This window comes from Vombatus ursinus, unplaced genomic scaffold (genome assembly GCF_900497805.2).
Source record: "Vombatus ursinus unplaced genomic scaffold, bare-nosed wombat genome assembly UNPS02015106.1, whole genome shotgun sequence".
Lineage (NCBI taxonomy): Eukaryota > Metazoa > Chordata > Mammalia > Diprotodontia > Vombatidae > Vombatus > Vombatus ursinus.
The window spans coordinates 1,940,689-1,957,784 of NW_020954884.1; the positions used below are offsets into that span (position 1 = coordinate 1,940,689).

At 39.5% G+C, this 17,096-nt stretch overlaps 1 protein-coding gene across 9 annotated transcripts in view; it reads right to left on the reverse strand.

Moving 5' to 3' along the window:
• Positions 1-17,096, reverse strand: part of RAI14 (retinoic acid induced 14) — a 186,553-nt gene that overhangs the window by 49,248 nt on the left and 120,209 nt on the right. The window lies entirely within an intron of this gene.

The window sequence follows — 17,096 nt, forward strand, 5'->3', positions numbered from 1 at the left end:
CCCTATTATCTGGGCTAGCTTGGATAAGTTATTTATTTCATTTGTAAAATGAGGGGGTTGGACTAGTTCTTTAACGTTCTTTCCATCTACGATCTACGATCCTATGAGAAAAATTCAACAATTCAAGGCATGGAATCACTGATCAAAAGAGTGGTCCATGGATTAATTCGGACACCATAGCTGAATCCTTAGCTAGCCCTAAATGACCTCTAAGGTCCCTTCCAACTCTAACATTCTGTGATTCTATGCTGTTATTATTACAATCAACTCAAATAAATTGATGAGTTTTACTTACTATCCCTTCTATTCATCTTGACAAATAGTAGAATACCTAAAAGTTGGCAAAAGAAGCAAAAAAGAGCTATGGGTAGGTTCTGAGAAAAAATACTTTCAGTAAATAGTTGCATATGAAAATATACTTTGAAGCAAGAGAGCGACTCAGTTTCCATAACTCAATTCATCCTTGCTGTCTCTACTGAAAGGTACACTGCAATCCTTCAGTAAAGTCGAATGTCATGAAAGACTTTAGATTTACAAAAGCCTCCTGCCACAGGATTTCTCATTTCTTCATCTTGGTCAGGATAAACAAAAAAACATTAACCAGAACAAGAAATTCCTATGTTATTTACCTTTATCAAACTGTATAGTTGGGAATGATTTATTAAATGTCATCTAGACAGCCTAACTTACACAAAGATTCTATCACAATTGCAAACTCAAATGGATCAGTGAGTTAATCCAGGAGTTCCCTCCATTGACATAGATTGTAAGCCATCTCTGCCTGCCTGCCCTGCCTATGGGACTCTGGTCTGTGCTCTGGCCACAAAGTTCACCACAGGGAGAGTGTAAGGAGCATTCCCCAAATGCTGGAGACCTTCCATTTCTTCCAGTGGCATGAACACATAGCAGGTCACTGACTGGTTTCACCTTGTCCGCTTGTCACTCTTACCACATCACCAGTCTACTTTTTATGATTCCTTGATGACATCCTTTAATCTTGCACTTCTTCCAACAGTGTGACGGATATCCAATTCTGTGTTCTAAGGGCCCTTCCAGTCAGAATAGTCTAAATTAGGCCAAAGATAGTAATATGGCCCTCTCCTCAGATGATCAGTCTCAAGAGCCACTGACTACAACTATTCCCTTACAAAATTTAGTGACATCAGTATCAAGAACTGCTCATCACAGGTAATGGCTGTATTGATACACCTATCAATTTCACTCTAACAGACTACCTTTGTAGCCAATGAAATGTTTCCCTGCTACAGACCCTTATCATCTCATACCTGGACTACAATAGACTGCTGGTTGGTTTCCCTGCTTCAAATATCTTCCCACTCCAGCCTATCCTCCACTCAGCTATCTGACCATCTTACCCTCTTACTCAGTAAAATCCTGTGGCTCCCTATTACTTCTAGGATCAAGTATAAAATGCTCTGTTTGACTTTTAAAGACCTTCACAGTCTGGCTTTTTCAGATTTCCTGTGCTTTACTCCCCTTCATGGACTCTATGATCCAGTCAGTAACACTGGTCTCGCCTCCTTGATCTTCTCACATATCTCCACCCCCAATTTTGGATCTTTTCACTGGATGTCCCCCACGCCTTTGTTCTCCTTCTGTAAACTTTTTCCAGTCCCCACTACTGTGCCTTCTGTCTGAGATTACTGCCAATTTACACTTTATATATTTTATAAATTTTCATAGCTATTTATAATGCTGTCCTGTCCATTAGAATATGAGTTCCTTGGGGAAAGGGACAATATTTTTGCCTTTCTTAACATCCCCAGAACTTAGCATAGTACACGGTATACAGTAAGCACTTAATAAAGGCTTGTTGACTGAGTTCAGAATCCCTCATGGGTTACAGCATTTCATCCAACCATCCCTTATCTTTTGTGTAATAATCATCTCAGTTCTTTGGGACCAGTGGTATTCCACATTTTCCTGCCATAGAGGAACACTGGGAAAATGTTAATATTGTAAATATGTGCCTTTCCTTTAACTGAAAAGTAGGGTCATTTAAAGAGCTTCTAAATACCCTCAAAAACATTTACCGTCTCTCTTCCCTCTTGTTCCACTCTGCTATCTATTAACACCAATAACGGCTTCTTGCTGGAGAGGTGAAGGAGGAAGATAAAGCATTAATAGCTGTTATTTTTCAAGGTTGGAGAAAATGTTTTCACTTCAGAAATTTTGAAGATTTCTGATTTCATTAATTTAATCATTAATTTTGTTAATTTCATTAATTTCTCTATGTACAAAGAGAATGCCTCCTCCTTAATATGACTGGTTCATGAGTAACTATGGTCAGAATAACTTGATTACCTGGTGGCCAGTTTCTGGTGATGAGCCTCTCCGAACCTACCTAGGTTGATCCTTAGATGACAGTCTTTAGCTAGGCTAGATTTCAAAGCCATTTTGGGTTGGTAGGATCTACCAAGCTTTACTCTACTCTCATATCATGCAGGGTGATGAGATCATACATCTAGAGCTGAGAGGAGCCATTTAGTCCAACTCTTTTATTTTACAGATGAGGAAACTAAGGTTGAAGGAAGTTAGGTAACTTGGCCAAGGTTATACAGATTATCAGAGGTAGGATTTGAATCCGTGTTCTCCGACTCCAAAGTCATTCTTCCTCACTTGTCTCTTCATGAAGAACCCCAGTCACTTCAAGACAGAAAATGCTATCCACGTCCAGAGAAAAAACTATGGAGTCTGAATGCAGATTGAAGCATACTATTTTCTCTCTTTTTTTTTCCTTTTTTGTGGTTTTTCCCTTTTATTCTGATTCTTCTTTCACAACATGACTAATGTGGAAAAAAAAAAAAAAGAACCCCAGTCACCTCCACATCGCGTTGAGACATGAGGATTGGAGAAAAAGTCCCTTCAGCTTCATCAAAACTCTGCCAAGAATCCTCAGTGTCATGGACACTTACGTTAAAGTCCTTCTCTAATAGGAAGGAAGTAGTTCTTGGAAGAAAGATTTGAGGGAGTGGACTGGGAGAGAAAAGAAAAAGAAAAACCAAGAGCTTCCACTTTGAAGAAGAAAGTTATACATGGAAATATGTTTTGCATGACTGCATATGTATAACTTATATCAAATTGCTTCCTCTCTCTAGGTGGGGGAAGGGAAGGAGAGAATTTGAAACTCAAAAATTAAAAAAAAAAAACAAATGTTAAAAATTGTTTTTACATGTAATGGGGGGATAATAGCAATTTTTTAAAAGAAGAAAGTTATAAGAAGTTTGAATATAAAAGGGAGAGATTTTGATATAATTTGTTCATATAATCCAAATGCAACAATGATAACGATTTATCAATTACTACTCACAAACATTTAGGTCAGATACAATCTCTGCTGATATTCTAATAAGGGAATGAGACCAACAAAGACTGCTAGAGTATATAATATAAAGTGATAAGCACATCAGAGCATTATAAGAAGTGCTTTGTGAGGCCTACAGGTCAGAAAAGGCTTGGGGGATTAATTAGCATCTGAGTTAGGGCTTTAATGGGCAAAAAGGAAGAGAGGACATTCCAGGGATAGCAGTCCAGAGTGCATTCCAGAGAACAATGTAAGCCCACACTAAGAACTACTACAGAAATAAGGTTAAAAAGGGTTTAGGAAAGTCACTATCACATAAAGGGGCTCAAGTCAGTGGCATTCACATGATTTCAATCCCCTGTCTACTTCTGGGGCAAAAAAATGACTATGGACTACTTATTCCAGCCATTCCTTTTTGCCAATACACACAAAGACAAATAGTAAGGCAGAAACAGTCACCCTAGTGATATCCTTACTGAAAGGCAGCATTCTGACTGAAAGAGACAGAGAGTGGACCTCAGGGTCAAGAAGAAGTAGGTTCAAGTTCACTGCTAATGTATATTTGCTGTGTGATTCTGGGCAAGTCACTTTACCTCTCAGAGTCTCCAACCAACCCTTTAAGATGGTAAATGGCAGAGTAAGTACCAATCTGCATTGTAAAGGCATTTTTCCTGATCAGGAGTTCTCTGTATCAATAAAACCACAGATGCAGTCCAAACAAACAAATATAACCAGAAAAGCCCTCTGGGATCATAGATCAAAGATTTAACAGCTTGACAATCCAAATGCTTACAGTACAAGAACAAGAGATACTGAACAAGACTAACTGTATCCACAGCTTAGCACACAACACAGGCACTTAATTAGTGCTTACTGACTTAATGACTGAATAACTGTCCCCTCTGTTTTCCCTCTCACTTTCCACAGCTTTTCACCAAAGCAGAGTCTGCTGACACTGATGCAGTTGGGAGCTACCTAAACAGATGAAGTCTTGGTATATTAAAACAGGAAATGCCTCCTTCAGGTCCAATTCTGTGCACTACAAACTATTCACCTAAACAAATTTCAAAAGTAGCGGCCTCTCAGTTGTCAGAAAGTTAAAAGCAGAAAGTCCATGAACCATAGAAAAGACTATGCTGGTGCAAACACTTGGTAACAGTGGTCAACTGACTGTCTATGATATGCCTGAGCACTCCAGGGTCCTGCTCCCCTTATTATCTGCACATATTGGCCACTTCCGCAGCACAGCCCAAGACCACTCCAGGATCAGGTTAAAGTTAATTTGGGGATCTGCATTTGGGCTGGAACATAGCAGCTATGTAAAATGATCTTTTCAGACAGCTGGCTGGCCAGAGGTTTACCTCTAAGGCATTCTAAGAAACTAACTGGAGACCTAAATAAGACCACAATGAACAGAATATAATACACTGACATAATTCTCTGCCCAAGCAGTATTATTTATGCCAAAGGCCATAGTTCCCCTTGAATTTCATAGGATTACAGACTGTAGAAGACTGGAAACCCTTTTAGATTTACTAATGCCTATAGAAAGATACCCCTCCCCTCCCTCTTTGACAACCAGCTCCCTCCAAAACAAATGAAAATCTTTATCTATCTTCAAATGCCTCCAAAATTTCCCTCAGTAACATATCCTAGTGTCTAAGTAATCCTCACTGTCAATATACATACCTCAGCTTTAAAGACAGTTAAAAAATAAATTTAATCTACAAACCTTTCTCATCACCAGAAGGTTTGCTACCAGGTGAATTTCTTCAGTTAAAGTAACCCATAAAATGTGGAGGAATGTTGATCAACATCAGGGAGGGAGTGCCCACATGAACAAAAAACACATGGACCTTTCAAAGTATCAAATCAATCTTTGAACCAACAAAATCTTTTCCGACACCCGCCCAGGCCTTACTTCCTGCTATGCATTTTACTACTTTGTTTTGTTAGCTCTAATCACTAGACACAGTGCACAGACGACAATAATTTTGTCATGAAATATACTTCATCAACCTACCACTTGGATAAAAAAATTTAAGCAGTAATACGAATATGTGAGGAACAGATAATAAACACAATGAAATCTTGTATTCTCTACAACTTTCAGTCAGTTGCAATAGTGAAGATGTGATTTACTTTGGAATATCATTTTTTTGGGTGATTTTTAAAAAAATTTTTTTCTTAATTTATTTTGATTTATCAACAATCACTTCCATAAGCTTTTGAGTTTTAAATTTTTCTCCCTCCCCCTCCCTCCCCAAGCCGCAATCTGATATAGGCTATACATATACACTCCCATTAAACATATTTGCACATTAGTCATGTTGTAAGGAAGAATTAGAACCAACAGAAGGAACCACAAGAAAGAGGAAACAAAACAAAACAGAAGAAAAAAGATAACAAACAGTATGCTTCGATCTGCATTCAAACTCCATAGTTCTTTCTTTGGATGTGGATAGCATTTTCCATCATGAGGCTTTTGGAAATGTCTGAGAACTGGAATATCACTTGTAAAAGTCTTCTAGAACTCTCCCTGAGGATACCCTTTTTATGTGTGATGATCCTCTTTATGTGCATATGAAAGTAAGCATATGGTACAGTAGTAGTTGGTATTTTCTCAGTTGCCTTAAAATATATATTAATGAAATATATAATAAAAATATACTAACAAAATATATATTAGTATTGTTAATAATGTTAATAATCTATCTTCCCCCCTAGAAAAAAATTGTGAAATGATCCCTCACTACTTATTTCACTCCCAGCATAGATGTCTTCTATACATACTTGCTTCTAATTCGGCTGCTTTGTCTATTTTTGCTCTCTTTAGTGACATTTCTAGCTCTTCCATTAGGACTGCTAAGAGTATGATAAAAGGGTTCAAGGAGCTCTACTGCCCTTGATGTTGAAAAATTTGTGAGAAAAATCTGTTCAAGTCTTTTTTCTCTTTGTTGCCTTCCTTCCACTTTAATTCTTAAATGCCCTTAAGATGATTCCTTAATTACTACTTACATTCTTCCCAAATTCTTTGCTGTAAGATTTTTCAAATGAGTATTTTAAACCAATGCTGTCTTTGGCTGTCATCTCTTTTCATTTGGTAAATAAGTTGTGTCCGCTGACTGAGGCACCTTTGGGGGCGTCTCTGGGACTCTTCTGGTCTCCTTGTTATGGCAATTGGTTTACACTGGTTAAATTTTTGTATGAAATTATTATAGTTTGTAGCTATATCCTTTCTTTCATCTATTACTCAATTTTCACTATGAATGACTTGTTTGAAGCTGTGGTATGTGATTGTAATGGAATACTACTGTGCTATAAGAAATGACAAGCAGAATGACTTCAGAAAACCCTGGAAAGATTTACATGAACTGATGCATAGTGAAATGAACAGAACCAGGAGAACATTGTACATAGCAACAGCAATATTGTTCAAAGAAGAATTGTGAATGACTTAGCTATTCTCAGCAATATAATTATCGAAGACAATCCCAAAGGACTAATAATGAAGCATACTACCCACCTTCAGAGAAAGAGCAAATATTGTTTGAATACAGACTGAAGCATGCTATTTTTCACTTTCTTTCTTTCATTTTTTTCTTTTATTCAAGTCTTCTTGTACAAAATGACTAATATGGAAATGTTTTACATAACTGCACATGTATAACCTATATCTGCTTACCATCACGGGAAGGGGGGAGGCATAGAATTTGGAACTCAAAACTTCAAATAAAAATGTTAATACAAAAAAAAAAACAAATGCCTTGTTTGAACAGATTAAGATTGAATTGTTTCAACTGTAGGCCATAACTTTGTCTCATTTTTATTTATTCTTTCTTCTAGTTTGAACTAATTTTGTTCATTGCTCCAACAAAGCTCATGGCCTTAAACAAATAACTGGATCAGGAATGACTCCCACATATTTATGAAGTATTTCCTATCTTTTAAATATAACCAATTTCAGTCTTTGTGAAGTTACTAGAAATAACCATTACCAGCACCTACCAATTCTTCAATTAGCTGGGACCATACTCAAAACTTATCCAGCATGGGAGAACCTGAATGAGCTATAGCCTTCAGGAGTCCATGGTCAAGTCCATATGCCTCTGTGTCTCTGAGTAAGACTTTAAAAGCTTCATTTAACCCACTGTTTAATTTTATTTAAAATACTAGTTTGAAATACATCAGGGTACTTGGTTCTCAGGACAGGAGAAACAAAGTTTCTAAAAAAATACTTTTAATTAGTTATATCATTTATAGAAAAGTCCACTATTTGGCTGTAACACTTAAAGTATCCTCCTCCCTTCCCCATTCACTTTACAAAATAATTTTACAAAAATACTTTTTACCCAGAGATATAGAGCAAAAGTCCTATAGAAAAGATTCTCTCTTAGGAAATCCAAGGACCTTGGATTTATTTCAGCTTCATGAAGTCACTTAAAATATTTAATAATTAAGTGATGAGGGAAAGCAAACTGAACTAATAAAGGAGAGGTTTTTCACCTTTTTTTGAGTCCTGGACCCTTTTGGCATCTGGTGAAGCCTATGGACCCCTTCTCAGATTAATATTTTTAAACACAAAAGAAACAAATCAGGTTGAAACACAGTTATTAAAATTTAAAAGAAAAAAAGTTCATAGATCCCCAGTTAAGAACCCTTGTATAAAGTCATGCTTTCAAACAGCAGAAAGGGCAACCAAAGAATGTGTGTGTGTATGTGTGTGCTATGAAATGTGGCACAAGTATTCAAACTGTGTTATTTCAAACACAAACTGGACCTGTTAAGTTACTTAGTCTGCCTGTTCCTAAGACAAACACACACAACTTTAATTAAGTTCACATAGAAATGTGAAGGAAAATTCTATTGAAGTAATTATAAACCTCTGGGGTAAGAGGTTTCAAGGCTCTGATATCCTCCCACTTCCTCCCATCCACCATGGAAACAACACAGATGCAGCAAAGTGTGGCCAAGTGGAACGGCAACAGCACAGCCTCGAGGTAGCCCCTTTCTACACCATGGCCTATTTTATTCCCTTTTGACCCAAGCCACCACACCTCCTTCTCTCTCTTAGGAAAAAAAAAGTGTTCATTCAGTCTCTAGAAGACAACTATTCCTCACTGGGCTTCTCCAAAGAAATGGAAAAGTCTGAGAAGCCACCCATCTGGTTATTGACCCTGGGTGAGCAGAAACAGAGGTCTCTGGTCAATGTCTAGAGAGACAGCTGCTTTTGTAATCGCTACCACATTCCGGGAGTTTCTGGGTCAATGGGTGGCAGTGGATCTAAGAATTTCTTCCCTGAAGTCTTGTAGGAAATTTGGGAGTTAAAGTGCCAGGATGACAGTGCGTGTGACACACATCTGAAGAGAGGGCCTTGGGGAAACTCCCACTCTCCTGGTCCCCAAGTCAAACTAACCCTGAGTTAAGTAACACATGAGAAACTGGAAATTAATAAGTATTTGAATGTCTCCTCTCCCCCCCCCCCCCCCCCCCCAATACGGAAGAATAGATAAATAAAGGACTGGCCTGGGAGCCTGGAAAAGCCTGGGTTCAAATCTCTACTTTCATACACACTGGCAAATCACTCGAACTCTTAGTGATTTAGGAAACTCAGGGACTATGAGCTACAGAGAAGGTTGTGACCTGTGCTGAGAGAGGAGGTTATCTTAGCAGGTGCTCTCCTCCGTCTCTCTGGCATTTTCTCCGGCTGTCCCCCATGTCTAGAATGCTCTTCCTCCTCCAATCTGCCTACTGATACTGATACCCTGGCTTCCTTCGAGTCCCAACTAAAATGCCTTCCCCAACCCCTCTTAATTCTAGTGCCTTCCTACTGTTATTTACCTCCGTTTACCCTGTATATAGTTTGCTTTGTCAATATTTGTTTTCATGTTGCCTCCCTCATTAGATCGTAAGCTCCTTGAGGGGAGAGACTGTCTTTTGCCTCCTTTTGTATCTCCAGGGTTAAACACAGTGCCTGGCACATAGAAGGTGCTTAATAAAATTTGATTGGTTGATGGAACCAAAGGTCCAGCCCTTATCCCTAGCCTTAATTCCCCCCGAAATGAACCATGTAAGAGGTACTTCCAAAAAAAGCTCCAATTTCTACTTTGAGAATAGTGTTTGGCTAGGTGTTATGAGGGATACAAAGTAGAATACATATGGCACAGCAACTATCCTTAAGGATTTTGGTTGTGTTGGAGAGACAGATGATGAATCTGAAACCCCGAGAGATTAAATAATCTGCCCAAGATCACACAGGTCCTCTGACTAAATCCCCTGCCATTGATGTGTATCTCCCTGACGGCAGGGACTGCTTCATGTTTGCCTTGTATTCCCAGCCCCAGCACTATGTTTGACACAGAGTAGGAATTTAATAAATGTTTGCTAGTCAACTACCTGACCTTCAAGAATTGTTAAGATTTTGGATTGATGAAGGAGAGGGAAGAGAACATTTCAGAAAGAGCAGCATGATCATATCCCTTAAGGTAGTTATGGCATGGACTTTAAGATACATAAATTTGCTACATTGAGGGGGAAGGGGGTCTTGAGGTAAGTTATTTAACTACTGGAGATAACTAAAGTGGGGCAGAATTATGGAGCTCTTTTGATTCTAGAAAGTTGAACAGAGAGCCATGGCAGACCCTAAGTGGGAAAATGACCCTCCTCTCCCTCCAAAAAGGCTTAACCCAAGATCTAGTTAGAAGAAAGGTATTACTCTTATTTCTGCTTTGCAGGTAGATGAACTGATAGGGGAAAAGGATAGGAAGTTGCCTGGGGCTATAAAGACACTCTTAGAGACCACAAGCCCAAGGTTTGGCAGTGAATGCAACAATCCATGAAACAAAGAAATATCAAAATGACCCTCAGTTCTGTGCTCCTTTCTGCTCCTTCAGTGATGGTGGTAGAGTGATAGAAAAGGAAGCAGAGGGTATTAAGAATCACAAAGTATTCCAACTGTCCATAAACTTTTAACTTCACTTCCTGCTTCAAATGTGAGATTCTGGTCCAGTAGATGAAGAGGGGAGATGCCGCTAGAGGAATTGAATGTGTACCAACCTTGACATCCTTGCATTCTTAACTGTTCCCCTCTCAGAGGGTATCATGTTCTTACCTGAGGTTGTCGTGTCCAAAGGAAAGAAAATTTTGATAGCTGAAACCTACCTAATTAACTTCAGAATTTACTGGATAGATTTTTTTTTCAAAGACCATGCCTCTGGATCTTATAGACTGGACAACAATAGGTCCCTGCCAAGCACCACTTAATGGTTATTTTTTGGGCCCTCATGGCTCAGAATGAATGTAAATATTAACTGTTTCTCTTTTGGCCAGCAACCCTGAGGGTCTTCCCCTCCTGGTTTGATTTTTTTCCCCCTTTTTTAAAGAGGCCATCCCTTGACTCACTTCTTAAAGAGGCCTATTCACAGAATGGACATTGCCTCACTCAAAGTGAGAACTTTGAAAAGACCTTAGCTTAAAAAAGGCCATCCAGGGCCATCTCCAGTCATCCTGATTTATATCTAGCTGTTGGACCCAGATGGCTCTGGGGAAGAAAGTGAGGCTGAGGACTTTGCACAGCCCTTTTTCTCTCAAATCCAATTCAACTGAAAATCAAGTCATCTCCCTAACTTTATGGTCCTGTTCCAGAACACAACTATAAGACAAAAAACAACCACAACTCCCTAGAAGAACCTTAGATGGCAGCATAGTTGGGAAGGTGGTGGAACGCAAACTCTAGCCTTTGCATTGTTGAGAGCTATTCAAACTTCACAGAACAAATCCCTTAATAAAAGGATGTGTTCTGTAAAACTTTGGACTTGGTCAAAAGCCCACTTCTAAGGACCTAGAAGGCCATATGTGCCCTGAAGGCTGCTGGTTCCCCACCCCAACCCCGCATTAGATTCTAATGCTTAATAGAGGAGATTAAGGTTTATCAAGACCTTCCCTTTGAGGTACAAACTCAATGACTATCTTCATTTTAGACGGAGATACTAGGGTTTAGGGGTCATAACTGGTTTGCCTGAGGTGTTAGTGGGGCCAGGATTTGAACCCCAATCTTCTATTGTAATTCTAGGAGTCATAACACTGCAAACTCCTGGACTCAAGCCCTTCCACTGAAGGGCTAAAGAGTGGAATACCAAACTTCTCCCAATGCCTTCCTTTATAGAGGGCAGAATCTGGACTTTTCAGCCCACTCCATTTAGCATCTACTGCTTTGCCCGGTTTCAAGATGCCCCTGTGCTGAGCTCCTTTAGGGCTAGACCTGTCTTTCTTTTTATTAATTGTATTTCCATTGCTTAGCAAAATGCCTGGCACATAGTAGCCACTTAAAATGTTTACTGGATTATACCTCTCCACTGACTGAATAACAGATAAAAGGTTTGAGATGAATAAAATTCCATGAAGGAAAAAGAGGCTCAGATGTGAAAGACATGGCCTTTCCTAGAGGGCAATGCACTGGAAAAACAATATTCTTCTATTTCCCTTATTATTTTGCTCTAATAACTTTCTACATTAACAGTGTTATCTAGTGGAAAAATGTTACACTTGGAGCTCAAAAATGCAAGTATTGATCCTGATTCTATGACTAATTCAATGTTTACTGAGTGCTTGTGTGCAAGGCACACAACCGCAAGCACTTGAGCCCATATTATGTGCCAAGAACTGTGCCTGGCATTAGGGAGACAAAGACAAAAAGGAAACAGTCCCTGCCCTTAAACAGCTTCCATTCTATTTGGGAGAACAACACGTACACAATAAATATGTATTAAATGTATACAAGGTAATAGGGGTGGGGCTGGAGGCACTCAAAGCCAGAAGGAATAAGGGAAGGCCTCCTGGACTGGGTGGTGTTTGAGTTAGGGATCCTAAGAGGCAGGGTGCATGCTGGGGCATGGGGGCGGGGTGTAGATAGCCTGGGGATGAGGGAGGGGATAGCATGTGGAAGAAACAGCAAGAAATCCAGTACAGCTAAACTTTGGAGATGAAGAAGAGTAATGAGTAAGTCTGGGAAAGTACTGGAGCCAGGTTAAATACCAGAGAAATTTGTACTGGATCCTGAAGATAAAAGAATGCCACAGGCCTTTATTGGTCAGGATTACTATGTGATGTCTCTCCAAGACAAGTCACAACCTTTATTATTCAGTTTCCTTATCTGCAAAATGAGGATTATAAAGAACTGTAATTGCACATAGTTTGAGCCCAGATTGGCTCAGAATGAATGTAGATAGCAATTGTTTCTCTTTTAGCCAGAAACCCAGGCCTTCCCCTCCCAGATCAATTTATTTTAAAATATTATTTTTATTAATTTATTTTTAATTTTTAACTAGGTAAAGAGGCTATTTTCTGCCTCAATTTTTATTAAGCCTTAATCACTGAATGGGTGTTGCCTCAGTCAAACTGAGACCTTAAAGACCTTAGCTTGAGAAGGCCAAGGTCTCCCACTGCATCCTGGGCCATCTCTAGTTGTCCAGATCCATATCTGGCCACTGGGCCCAGATGGCTCTGGAGGAGAAAGTGAAGCTAGTGAGAACCTCTTTGCAGAGCCCTCCCTCACCTAAATCTAATTCATTTGCAAGTCATGGCATCATCTTCCTGGTCACGGTCCTCTTCAAGAAGGAAGGACAAACAACAACAATAGGGAGATCCCAGTGAGGAATGTTGGCACATTCTGTTCAATACAACAGTCTCAGGGCACAGGTTCTTAACCTGGGGCCCTGGATCTGGGTTTTGAAAAAATATATTTCAGTAACTGCTTTTCAGCATAGTTGGTTTCCTTTGTAATCCTATGTACTTTATGAATTGAAAAACATACTGAGAAGAGTTCTGATATGGTTTAGGGGTTCAGGGGTCCTGGGACCCCAAAATCACAACATGTGGGTCCTGCCTGAAAGAATCCGATCCAAGCCTTCTTTTAGCCAAAGACAAGGTTTATTAGAACATCCGTCATATTGGACAGACTCTTAAGGAGTCTGTAAATTATTGGCTAGATTATAAGAATCTGACCAGTGACCAGATTATAAAAATCCCAACAGTGGCTAGATTATAAGAATCTAAGCAGTGGCTAGATTTTAGGAATCTGAGCCTCCTAATAGAGACAAGGTGGACCTTATATACAGAAAGACTGTGGGAGGGACCTAGGAGTGGCCAGTAAACTGGGGTGAACAGAACTCCTGGGACCTGGACCTCAAGGCCAAGGGAGAATGGAGCCTAGCTAGGTTTAAGGGTGGGAAATGGCCAGGGGCCATAGGGAGGGCTAGGCTAGGTTAAGGGTAACAATTGAGAGATTGGGTATAGCCACAATGAAAGGCCAGTTGATGGGATTATAGCCTCAGGCTAATGCCAGAGATTTGACCATGTGGGAAAGTCCGGGGTTTTACTTTTCTGGGGCCCAAATCCCAACCCCATCAGTTCCATAGGCTTTAGATGCCCAAAGAGGTAGGTACATGAGACAAAAAAGGCTAAGAATGTCTGTCTTAGAGGCTTATCTGGAACACTGAAAAATTAAATGACTTGCACAATAATCAGGATGTAACAGCATCAAAATGGCGATTAAGTAATTTAAAAGTACCACAAGTGCAAGAATGCACCCACACAGTTTTATTCAGTAAGCATTCTACAAATCATTCCAACCTTCTCCATCCAATAAATGATCTGTTTTGAGAAGCAGTAGAATGCAGTGAAAAGACTGCTAGAATTACAATAGAAGAGTAGAGTTCCAATCCTGACCCCACCTCAGGCAAACCAGTTGTGGCCCCTGAGCCATAGTATCTCCACCTGTAAAATGAAGATAATCATTGAATTTGTTCCTCAAAAGGGAAGGTCTTGATAAGTCTTAATCTCCACTATTAAGCATTAGAATCTAATGGGGGCTTGGGGTGGGGAACCAGCAGCCTCCAGGCCACATGTGGCCTTCCATGTCCTTGGGAGTAGCCTTTTGACTGAGTTCAAAGTTTTACAGAACAAATCTTTTTATTAAGGGGATTTGTTCTATGAAGTCTGAATAGCTCTCAAGGATGCAAAGGCTAGAGGAGTGAAATTAGGTAACCCAAAAAGCAGCATAATGGACCGTGAAAGGTATGAGGGTCACAGGTCTCCCTTTGTCTTTTCTCTCCCTCCCTTTCTCATTCCTCTAGGACATGGCTTTTGAGTTTAAGATGGCTTTTTCCTATAGTCCCAGGCTCAGGGTACTGGTGTGGATCCAGTACTTCCATGGAGCAGGGTTATTGGACCCAGAGTAACAAGAATGTTGCAAAGCCATGCCCAGGTTTTTAGGAGCTATCTGCAAATGCCCCATAAACAACGTTGGGAACTTATGCCATAGGTCTTCATACAAGTCCAGCAGGTGGTATTTAACACCAGTAACCCATGAGACACAAAATGGCAGACAATAGAGAGCTGGCCTCGGGGTCTGGAAGACCTGGGTTCAAGTACTGAATTTGACACATACTGACTCCATGCCCTGATCATGTCAGGATCATGAACCTCTCAGTGTGTCTCAGGCCACTCTCAAAAGGCACAAAACATCAGACTGCAGGGATCAACGACTGGCATTGGTAGAGGGGAGTTTTTCCTCAGGAGTTCCCTACACAGATGAATTCACAGTTACAGCCAAAAATAAAAAACACATACAAAAATTTAATCCATATTTTCAGTTCATGTTTTACTCCTGAATTTCTCCTAACTATCTTTCATGGGATCGAGAGTTGAAAGGAATCTTAGAAATTGTCTTGTTCAGCCCATTCACTTTACAGATGAAGGGGAAATAAAATAGAACACTCTCTAAGGACTTGGCAAAGCAGGTGGTCTCATCTACTGTTGGAAAACAATTTGTTGTCCTTGGATGAAACACCTGCAGCTTTGGCTGAATGTGACTTCAAACTTGCTATCTTAAATCAAATGGGGGTATTTAATGATTCCAAGACCTCCTCTTCTTTTCTGACCTTGAACAGGAAATGTTTTCTCATTCCCATAAGAAACACTCCCCAGGAATGCCCCTTTTTCTCTTGGTTCATTCACCTTTTCTCTACTCCTGTGAAAGGTGTTACTTCTCAATCCTAAACTGCAGCACTATGCTGCTGACTGGCTGAGTACTCTAAGCCAACATGAAAAATTCTAATAGCCATATCTGTACCCTCAGAAGCAGAAGCTGCTCCCAGTGAGTTGTCTTAGTGTGCTCAAAGTCTTTCTTTTGAGTTTGGCTACTTAAATTATTTGATCCTTAGTCAGATCCAGCAGGATGGTAAAATTCTCCTTAGGCTCTCCAGGAACTCAGACTGAGAAATTCTCCAACAAAGATAGGGAAATTGAAGCCCAGGGAGGTAAAAAGGTTTCTATTTCCTTTGACTGACTCCAAATCCATGGCTATTTTCATTATACTAACCTGCCTCCTCTATTGGCACCTTCCTACTCTTCAGCTTAACATAAGAAAACAGGCTTTGCAAACTTTCTGAAGAAAACTATTATTAGTAAGTAGGGAAGGCTATAGAACATTCATCAAGACTTACATTTTTTAACGAATTAGATTACAGTCACACTTTGCTCAAGGTTCTCCAACCAATGTTGTTTCCAAATAAATACATCATAACCAAATCCTGTGTTCAAATCATGAAACTCCAACTGTAACAGCAATGGGCTAATCACCTGTCTATAACTGTTCCTGTGAGACTACTATCCCCTGTAATGTTATTTCCCCTAATATTGTGTCTTCGTAGAACCAATTAACCCGGTAGGGTGGGGTATGTTTCTATCTAGGATGTCCCCAAAGTCTTATTGTGTATTATTGTGTCTTATTGTGTATTAAGCTGTTTAAAAAATAAAATAAATAAAGCTGCACTGACTTTTGCAACACTGGCAAATGATAAGGCAACAAAATTTATAGTTTGTACCCAATAAGTTACACAAAATAAGTAACAGTAGTGGCAGTAGTTACAAATATTAAATCAGCAATGTGATGTTGTAGAAAGAACAACGGACTCAGTAGAGACATGAATTAAAATGCCAGTTCTACCACAACCACTCAAAGCCTAAACTTTCTTATCTGTAAAATGGAGTTAATCCCTGCATATGCATGGCCTCACAGGGCTGTTTCAAGGAAATCCCCCAGAAACCTTAAGACACTTTATAAAGGTGAGCTATTGTTACTGAGGCTGCGGAGACCATTATTAAATTAAATTAAAAGATCCTTTGCCTTTTTTAATATGTAATGTTTAGAACTCAGGTCATGGCAAAACAATATGACTTTTTCCCCGCTAAGAAGCTCTGATACCACCTGTTCTCTGATTACAGTTGAGGACAAAACATCATGACAAGATGAGGGCGATTGTGTAGGGCACCCACATGGTACAGTGGTCAGAGTGTTGGACTTGGAGTCAGTGAAAATCTGAATTCAAATCCTACTTCAGACACTTATTAGCTGTGTGACCTTGGGCAAATCACTTTGAATTTTTTTTGCTTCAGTTTCTTCATCTGTAAAATAGGGATATTAATAGCACCTACCTCCCAAGGTCACTACAGAGATCAAATGAGATCACATGTCAAGTGATCTTAAATGGTGGCTATTTTTGTTGTCATTGTAGTTGTTTATAATAATAATATTAATTAAGAAGTAAAAGGGAAAGGAAGGAGATTTAGCAGTAACAACCTCACACAAACTTATGGGAAGTTCACAAAGATATTTAAAACCACTTGTAAAATAAATGTCACATGGAATTCCAGCAAACTTCCCAGGATCCTAGCATTCTAGGGCATGAAAATCTTAACTAGGGAAGGCAAA